We start from the raw sequence: 8,571 nt of genomic DNA, 5'->3' as shown, positions 1-8,571 counted from the left end.
TCCCCATATGAGGAAACCATGCTATAACTGATACATGATAGTTAAGAGGCTGTCACAAATTGACTCCCTCATGAATGTCTTTTGACTTTGCTGGCTTGTTCAGGTCTGCCCTACAAATACCCTGCTGCTGCAGCAAAGCGATGGTTAAGCTTTTCCGCAATGTTGTTTGTAATCTACTGAAGATTTGGTATAAATATCCGGTCAGTTCCCTCATTCAGGGCCTGACGATCAATGTACATTTCACAAGTGTGTTATTCATCTTTGATGGATCTGTCTGGTCGTTTGCTCAGGTGGATTTTGCCTCGAGAAAAAAAAGTTTCCTGTTTCCAAACCACAAATTGGTCTTTTATAAGACTTAACATTTGTTATTTAACTTAAAATGAACCTCCCCCCCCCCCCCCCGCCAATTACAAGTTCATGTAAAATAAAACAGTGTTTGATGCTGTTGTCAAGTAGGATTATTCCCCCCCACGTATGTTTTACTGCTATATTTTGTCCTCAAGGGTAAGAGGGGATATGGCGAATTGACACCACAGCTCGACTCATTTGTAATCTCCCCATTGGCTATAACCTATCATAGGGGACTATTACAGCCAAGCCCCCTGTGTCTATTGATTGATGGTTTCTAGCCTCAGTCCTCCATCATCTTTAGTCTTGACGTCACTAATCACATGATATTTGGTCTATGAGAAGTGTCTCATGCAATGCTTGGATCACTCTCCCGACGTGCACTGCCACTTACGAGTTTTCAGACTTATAATTCTTTACTGCAACTACATTTATACTGATACCCTTGGCTGTCAAGTAATCACTATATAACCATACGAGGGCTTTTTCTTTGTTGTTGCTGGAAAAGTTGCAGTTTTTAATGTACATAATCCACTCAGTAATTAGCATTTTTAATTTTTACAAAAATACAGCTTTTTTTTTTCCAAACCAAAATGCAAGTGTTGGTGTGGCTCAATACAAGTATACAACGTGTGTTTTACAATCCAGAGGGTAGCGTTTTAAATCTGTAAATCTCTGTAAAAACACCTGAAATAAGAATTCAGAATCTGGGACAGAACATCTCCAGACAGTTAAAGAATTTAATTTTTGTGGGGGAAGGGAGTAGCAATACAAATATACATCACATGTTTTACAATCCAGAGGAAGCATTTTAATTTGCAGTGAAAATGACTAAAATAGTAGTCTGAAATCTGGGAGAGAGCATTACCAGGCAGTTTATTTATATATTTTTTTCCTGAGATTTGGGTGTGGCTTGGTAATAGCAATATAAGTGTACAGCAAATGTAGTGGGTTGTGTTTTAAATCACAGTAAAAACACCTAAAATACTTGTCCAAAACATGGGACAGGGCATGTTCATAAAAATTGCAATATATGTGGTCAACATATGTTTTACAATCCAGAATGTAGTATTTTAAAACTAGGAGAAAACACTGAAAATAGTAGTCTAAAATATTGGACAGAGCATCTCCACATAGTTCCAGTTTTTTTTTTTTTTTTTTTGGTGGGGGGGGGGATAGGAATATAAGTGTATAATGTGAGTTTTACATTTCATAAACTTATTTTTGTTTTGTTTTGCAAAAATAGTAATACATGTGTGCAAAGAGTGTTTTGCAATTCAGAGGGTACTGTTTTAAATATCTGAGTGAAAACATTGGAAATAGCAGTCAGAAATCTCTAGACAAAAATCAGGAATAAAAATACAAAACATCCTGCATAATATGTTATTAAATATGCGGATGTGCATGGCTACATTTATAAAATCATGGAAAACAATGCACTAAAACAATAGATGCAAACATAATATATGGACTAAGCTATCACTCTAATGATAAAATCTGAGACACTTAGCCAATATATTTTGATCAAAACACATCTGTGCCCACCTACCAGCACCAAGGTGTTCTCAGGTCAGGCAGGTCCTACTCTAAACCTACCTATGCCGTATCTTCACAAGACCTCCTTCTCTCCTCTCCTTTTATCACCTCTTCCCACAATCGCCTCCAGGATTTCTCCCGTGCATCCCCCACACTCTGGAACTCGCTACCCCAACACATCAGACTCTCGCCAACAGTCACACTCTTCAGACTAGCCTGCAACCAGTGACCCTGCTGCCTCTATACCGCCATGGCCAGCTTCACCCTCACCTACTGTGTCCTTCTCCTATACCATGTAGATTGTAAGCCCTCACGGGCAGGGCCCTCTACCTTCTGTACCAGTTTGTAACTAGTCTTGTTTATGATTAGTGCAATTGTCTGTATTATGTATGTGCACCGCTTATCATATGTACAGCGCTATGGAATGACCGGCACTTTAATAATAATAATAATAATGGGTATCTATATTCAGGAGAGCAGACCCTACACATATAGCGTGCTGCTCCTAGTTACCTCTGTGTGCATTAAGCAACCCATGAGAGGAGGAGCACACACAGCTATATTTACCACCTAATCAAGGTCACCTGTTAGATATGAGGGTAAAAGTGCATAGGAATGCTACTCAAAAATTACTCAAAAACATACAAAACATCCTGCACGATATGATAGTAAATATGTGGATGTGCATGGCTACATTTATAAAATCACAGAAACACTGTAGTGTGCTGCCACACTGAAATATTGTGCAAAATGGCCGATACTTCTGGCCATGTGCTACTGCCACTATTCTGTTGCTTCCTCTACTGCCAGTCCCACAAATGGGCTTCTTGGCCTACTGATATGTATTAATTTTATGCACAGCACTTTACAGACATTAGCATGAGGCTGTCCCCAATGGGGCTCACAATCTAAGTTCCCTATCAGTATGTCTTTGGATTGTGGTAGGAAACCAGAGTACCCTCAGGAAACCCACATACACACGGGGAGAACATACAAACTCCATGCAGATGTTCTTGCTCAGACTCAAACCTAGGACCACATTGCTGCAAGGCACCAGTGCTAACCACTGAGCCACCGTGCTGTACATGTTACATAAAAAAAATAAAATACATGCATCCACTGGGCCTTGTTATGACACTGGTTCTGCTACTACTGTGATCTGCCACCATCTTGTGCTGTATGCTACTGCTGTTGCCTTCCCCACTCTGTTATATGACCACTATTGTCCCTGTTACTGTCACTGCCATTGACCTTCTCACTCCCTGTTACTGTAACTGCTGTTGGCTCCCATACTCACTATGTTATGGGGTCACTATTGTCCCTGTTTGTCCCTGATGACATCATAGTTTATTTGTCCCTTCTTATAAACCACCTGAAGGGCATGAAAAAAAAAAAAAAAAAAAAAAAAAAAAGGATCCGTTATTTTGAGCATCCGTATGGTTTCTTTCAGACAGTCAGAATTTGGTCGGTATTTGATCAGAATTTGTAAGTCAAAATCAGGAATCAGTCCAAAACACAAATGGGGTGAAAATAATTCCCTTATCATTTATCTCTGTTTTCGACCCACTTCTGTTTTTGGCTTACTAATACTGATCAAATAATGATCCAAAACACTGACTAAATACTGACTGTCTGAAAGAGGCTTTATGGATGCTAAGAATTCAGGATTTTTTAAACATTTTATTTCGTTTTCTGTTCTTCTGATGGATCAGAACAATAGAAAAATAAACAGTGATGGTAACACAGCCTTACAGGGGCGTTACTAGGATTTCAAAAGATCCTGGGCCAAAGCCCCAATGTATATGGCCCAATTCTCTAAGTTGACACCCCGCCCCCTTCCCGCACACTCTAGCACTAAAGACATTTGTACTTACTATACAGGAGCCAATACCTCTCACATCCAGTGCCTCCTAGGTGACGTCTGATCTTCTCTTTTCCATTTGATCCCGACAACTTCTCTCATCCGTGCCTCGTCTCTGCATGTTGTCATACTTACCTATGTTTAGATAACCAGAGTTATAGTACCACAAATAAATCATCCCCCAATCTGGAGTCCCCACAGTGTTATCCTACTGCTCGCTGTGCTCCCCAAAACCCTCAAATACTCTCCTGAAGAAAAATGAGTGCCCCCATAGTATTAGTGCTCCTCATCGTCACACCAATAGTAATTCCCTTCTAGAATGCCCCCTACTGTGCCCCCAACAGTGAAAATGCTCCCTAGGAGTGCCTCCATTAGAAGAAGAGCCTTCCAGTATTAATAATGCCTTAACAGAGCCCCTAGTTGAAATAAAGACCCCTTATTGTTCCCCCAGTGGTAATAAAGCTCTCTACAGACCCTTCAGTAGTAATAAGGCCCCCATAGTGCTCTTAGTAGAAATAAGGAAGATTTATAAATCCCTCCAATAGAGCCCCCAGTAGTAATAAGATGCCTAATGTCTCCTGTATTTAAAATGCCCCTACAGTGTCCCCAGTATTTATACTGTTCCCTACTCTTATAAGGGTCTCCCTGAAGTGCCCCCAATATTAATAATGCCCTCTGCAGTGCCCCCTGTAGTTATATTCCTCCCTTTAGTGTCCTCAGAAATTATAATTCCTCAGCTCCTCCACCATACAGTCACAAGTAAATAACACTATTTCCCTCCCATTTAAATAACATCAAACCATCTCCCCTGCCCCCTCCAAGATACAGTCCCATGTAAATAACATCACACCATCTATCCTGCCCCCTCCAATATACAGTCCTGTGTAAATAACATCACCCACTCCCCAGCCACCTTCAACATACAGTCCCATGTAAATAACACTATTTCCCCCATATAAATAACATCAAACCATCTCTCCTGACCCCTCCAAGATACAGTCCAGTGTAAATAACATCACCCACTCCCCAGCTGCCTTCAACATACAGTCCCATGTCAACATACAGTCCCATGTAAATAACATCACCGCCTAAATATTCAGTCCCATGTAAATAAGATCACTCCCTCCCTCACCGCCTTCACCATACAGTCCGAGGTAAATAACATCATCCACTCCCCAGCCACCTCCAACATGCAGTCCCATGTAAATAACATTACCTCCTCAACATTCAGTCCCATGTAAGTAACATCACTCCCTACCACAGCCGCCTCCAACATGCAGTCCCATGTAAATATCATCACTCTACAAATCTCCAACATACAGTCCCATGTAAAGAACATGCCTTCCTTCTAGAGATGGCATTGTGGTTCGCCCGGGGCGGTCATTTCATGGTGAGCTTTGCTTGTTTGCGGTTCGCCGAACATGCAAACATATGGCGATGTCCACCGGTGCCATATTCTTTTGCATTGTGTCGAACTTTGACCTATGACACATTCATCAGGTGGGATAGAATAGCCAATTGAGACATTTCAGCACATGGACACACCCCTACCCTATAAATAAACCCGATATGACAGCCATTTTTCATTCTGTGTTTTGCCAGTGTAGGGAGAGGTTGTTGTGTGGAGCAGAGACAGACTGTTAGCAGCTAGATAGAGGGACAAACACTATTGGAATAACTAATTGCAACTGGTGTGATATACCTGTTGCCCCCCCCCCCCCAAAAAAAAAAAAAACTGATTGAGGGGTGTGATATACCTATAATATACCTTCTAACATAGAAAGTATATTATAGTGCATTTGTATTGTGTAGCAGTTGAGTGCAGTTCTGCTGAGATACCACAGCTATATAGAGGGACAAACGCTTTTGGAATAACTAACTGGTGTGATATACCTGTTGCCCCCCAAAAAACTGATCAAGGGGTGAACTATACCTGCTTCTACAAAATACTGATTGAGGGGTGTGATACATCGACTTCCACCAAATATTGATTAAGGGGTTTGAGATACTGGCTTCCAGAAAATACTCATTAAGGAGTTCTATATGCCTGCACAGGGATCCAGTCAGCAAAATACTGATAGAGGAGATTGATATACTTGCTTACACCAAATATTGATTGAGGCCTGCAATGCACCAGCTTCCACCAAATATTGATTAAGGGATTCTATATATCTATTTCCACAAAATACTGATTATACTGTCCTCATACACGTTAGCACGGTGTAGAATCTGACATGTAGCTGAACCCCCTGTCTTCATAAGAAAAAGGCTGTGCAGCTTTAATCTTCTCTTTTATTGCTAGTAGATTGTGACAGGAAAGGTGAAACTACAGAATAAAAACAGTAGTATTTCAGAACATATACATCAATAGTACATTGTATAGTCTTTTTATGTGGCATAAGGGTCTTTGGGCCCCTTCAGACTCCTGGGCCTGGTAGCGACTGCTACCTCTGGACCCATTATGGTGACGCCCCTGGATACAGAATAATCTGCTATACATACAGTACATGAGGTAATAATGCAATGACAATGCCATAGATAGTGCCCTTACCGACCATGCTAAAAAACAGACTGTATAACAGATCATGGGGCAGAAAAACCAGTGAGAGTGTGGCTCCTCAGACATAAGATGGATGCTGCTTCTAAACAAGAACAAGACCACAAAGAACCAGGAACTACCCACAATGCCCTGGAAACTCCTGCAGAGCATAGGAACACAGGCTAGACGAAATACACTAAACTCACCAGTAGATGGTGCTGTTACCAGAGAATATAATGCAGATGGAATACAGACACAGGTAATAGCAAGGTCTAAACTGGTAAACACACAGAAATAACTAGATTTGCATCTGACAGAACACTGATAGAGGGGATTGATATGCTTGCTTACACCAAATATTGATTGAATCCTGCGGAACACCGGCTTCCACCAGATATTGATTAAGGGGTTTGATATACCAGCTTCCACCAAATATTGATTGAGGCCTGCGATATACCTGTTTCCACAAATAATGCTCTTCTATAGGGTCTTTGTCACAGGGTAATTTTGTAAATGACAGGCAGAGGAAGAAGCAGACCATTCCGCAGGGATGGTGAGGGTAGAGCAGGTGCACCAGGCCGGAGCCTAAGTGCGAAGTGGTGCTTGCGATCATGTAAAAGGACGCACCAGAGTTGGATGAGTGGCTCACTCAGCCTTCCGCTTCTGCACTCTCCTCATCCTCTGTATCTGCACCCTTCTCACTCTCTGCTGTGCGCAACCCCAAAGACACCACCACCACCATAGACCCTCCACTCGAGTCAGAGGAAATATTTTCCAATCCATTCCCAGACCTTACCGATGTGCATCCATTCTTGGCATCGGATCAGGAAGAGGATGTAGCAACGGCTGCCACCCAGCAGTCTGAGGACAGTACCCAGATCATCCCTAGGATTGAGGTCCCCGCTGTTGCTGCCTACACCGAGATCTCTAATGTCAGTGGTGGTGAAGGTGACAATGATGACGTATTGATGGATGTCACATGGGTGCCCACAAGAGAGGAAGAGGAGGGGAGTTCAGAGAGAGATAGACAGAACAGCAGATAGGGGGCAGAAGGTGGAGAAGCAGGCAGAACTTGCAGTGCACAGGAGGCAAAAAGCAGACTGCAAATGTATCTGGAGCGAGCCATCCACCATGCACGGTCATATACGCCGCTCGAAGGACGCTGGCACATGGCTCCTCAGTGTGGGCTTTTTTTAACGTTTCAGCTGCTGACAATAGTGTTGCCATTTGCAGCATGTGCTGTCAATGCATAAGTCGCGGTAAGCCCAACACTCACCTAGGGATGACCGCCTTAAGAAGGCACCTGGCCTCCCATCACCAAGCCCAGTGGGAGCAACGCCGTCAGAACCCACAAAGCCACACTCCTGACGCTTCACGTCCTGCCTCTTCTCCTTCTCTTCTTTCCTCCCAGTTGTCCATCACTCCACCTTCCACCATGCCATTGTCGCGTTCATCTGGCAAAACGCAGGCTTCGGTAGCCCGAATGTTCAAACGTAAAAAGTTGATGACGCTAGAAAATCCTCTTGCCCAATGGCTGACCGCTGGCTTGTTGGAACTGCTAGCCCGCAAACTACTGCCATATAAACTGGTGGACTCGGAGGCCTTTATAAAATGTATGGCCATTGGAACACTGCAATGGAAGGTCCCCGGAAGGAAATATTTCTCCCAGAAAGGTATCTCAGAGCTATATGGCCATGTTCAGAGGCAAGTAAATTCATCTCTGGCACACAGTGTGGGTGCCAAGATACATCTAAGCACAGACACGGGGTCTAGCAAACACAGGCAAGGAAGGTACGTACATAACTTTTACTGCCCACTGGGTGAACCTTCTGATGGCTGTCAAGCATGTAAACCGTGGCAGTTGTGTTGATTTGGTGTTACCGCCATGGATTGTATGCAGGCCTGCCTCTTCTTCTCTTCCTCCTACTCCAGCCTCCGTCTCCTCCTCGGCTGACTCCTCTTTTTTTCACTGATACCGCCTCTTCCACTGCACCCCCCCAAGCTCCCCAGAACCTATTCGACGTGCCAGGTGAGACGTTGCCATGTGGTTATGTGGCTGTTGTGCCTGAAATCCAAGAGCCACACCGGTCCTTCACTGCTTTCAGCTCTGGCTAACCCCGCACAATTTGACAGTTGGTAAAATGGTGTGCGACAACGGTGCCAACCTGCTGAGCGCGCTGAACCAGGCTAAAATGGCACGTCATGAATTTAGTCATGCAGCGATTTCTTGCCAAATACCCTTGGGTCGAGGACGTCTTGCGGCAGGCCAGGGAAATCTCTGGCCATT

This window comes from Bufo gargarizans, chromosome 2, assembly GCF_014858855.1.
Source record: "Bufo gargarizans isolate SCDJY-AF-19 chromosome 2, ASM1485885v1, whole genome shotgun sequence".
Lineage (NCBI taxonomy): Eukaryota > Metazoa > Chordata > Amphibia > Anura > Bufonidae > Bufo > Bufo gargarizans.
The sequence above is the reverse complement of the archived record's forward strand: the minus strand, read 5'-3'. Positions refer to the sequence as shown.